We start from the raw sequence: 1,941 nt of genomic DNA, 5'->3' as shown, positions 1-1,941 counted from the left end.
TGCCTACATTACATTGATGAACTGGAGCTAGTTCTGTGTCACCCTATGTTATAACTGTTGCATGAGGAATCACATCTGACATAATTATCCATCACTGATCCATTGCCTATGAGCTTTTCACATATTGATCTTTGCTTAGTTACTTTACCATTGCCACTGTTACAATTACTACAAAACCAATACTGTTACTTTTGCCACCATTACCGTTACTTCCATATTACTTTGCTACTAAATACTTTGCTGCAGATATTAAGTCTTTCAGGTGTGGTGAATTGACAACTCAAATGCTAATACTTGAGAATATTCTTTGGCTCCCCTTGTGTCGAATCAATAAATTTGGGTTGAATACTCTACCCTCGAAAACTGTTGCGATCCCCTATACTTGTGGGTTATCAAGACTATTTTCTAGCGCCGTTGCCAGGGAGCATAGCTCTATTCTTCGAGTCACTTGGGATTTATATATATTGATCACTATGAGGAACATGAAAGATGAAAGAACCAAGATTTTTCCCTCAACTACGAGGGGAGGTAAGGAACTGCCATCTTGCTCTGCACTTGATTCACCTTCTGTTATGAGTAAACTTGCGAAACCTACACCTGCTATTCATTCTGATATGTCACATGTTATTGATGATGCCACTTCTGCTTTGCATGATACTTATGGTGAAACTACTTCTATGCTTGATAATACTATGCCACTAGGTGAATTTCTTGATGAACAACTTGCTAGGGTTAGAGAGAATGAAATTATTGAAACTGATAATATTGATGAAAGTGATGATGAAGATTCTCCCCCTAGATATGAATTGCCTATTGTGCCTGAGGGTTATGTTATGGATGAAGAAACTGCTAGACACTTTTTAGCTTGCAATGATAGATATGATCTTAAGAAATTGTTAGCTAAGCTGAAAGAGAAGTCCTTGAATGCTAGAATGAAACATGACCCTGCTTTTGCTACCTCACCTATCTGTACCTCTGATAAGGATTATGATTTCTCTATCGATCCTGAGGTAATTACTTTGGTTGAATCTGATCCTTTTTATGGCTATGAATCTGAAACTGTTGTGGCACATCTTACTAAATTAAATGATATAGCCACCCTGTTCACTAATGATGAGAAAACTCGCTATTAATTTATCCTTAAGTTGTTTCCGTTCTCATTAAAGGGTGATGCTAAAATATGGTTTAATTCTCTTGATCCTAGTTGTGTGCGTAGTCCCCAGGATATGATTTATTACTTCTCTGCTAAATATTTCCCCGCTCATAAGAAACAAGCTGCCTTAAGGGAAATTTATAATTTTGTGCAAATTGAAAAGGAGAGTCTCCCACAAGCTTGGGGGAGGCTTCTCTGATTACTTAATGCTTTGCCTGATCATCCTCCCAAGAAAAACGAAATACTTGATATCTTTTATAATGGACTAACCGATGCTTCCAGAGACCACCTGGATAGTTGTGCTGGTTGTGTTTTCACGGAAAGAACTATTGAGAAAGCTGAATTGTTATTGAATAATATGGTGAGTAATGAAAATGATTGGACATTTCCTGAACCAACTCCTAAGCCAACCCCGAAGAAAAGGGGTATTCTATTTCTCAGTCCATAAGATATGCAAGAGGCGAAGAAATCTATGAAAGAAAAAGGTATTAAAGCTGAAGATGTTAAGAATTTACCACCTATTGAAGAAATACATGGTCTTGATAACCCGACACAGGTAGTAAATGTTGGAAATATGCCCTAGAGGCAATAATAAAATGGTTATTATTATATTTCCTTGTTCATGATAATTGTCTATTGCTCATGCTATAATTGCGTTATCCGGAAATCGTAATACATGTGTGAATATATAGACCACAACATGTCCCTAGTGAGCCTCTAGTTGACTAGCTCGTTGATCAAAAGATAGTCATGGTTTCCTGACTATGGACATTAGATGTCATTAATAA

The 1,941-nt window shown here is 37.0% G+C and overlaps 1 pseudogene; it reads left to right on the top strand.

Moving 5' to 3' along the window:
• Nucleotides 1-473: 473 nt before the first annotated feature.
• On the top strand, nt 474-1,736 carry LOC147959495 (uncharacterized; annotated as a pseudogene).
• Nucleotides 1,737-1,941: the final 205 nt, after the last annotated feature.

The sequence above is a fragment of the Triticum urartu genome, chromosome 7A (assembly GCF_056163025.1).
Source record: "Triticum urartu cultivar PI428250 chromosome 7A, HENAU_Tu73, whole genome shotgun sequence".
Lineage (NCBI taxonomy): Eukaryota > Viridiplantae > Streptophyta > Magnoliopsida > Poales > Poaceae > Triticum > Triticum urartu.
This window is presented reverse-complemented; position numbering and strand designations above follow the sequence as displayed.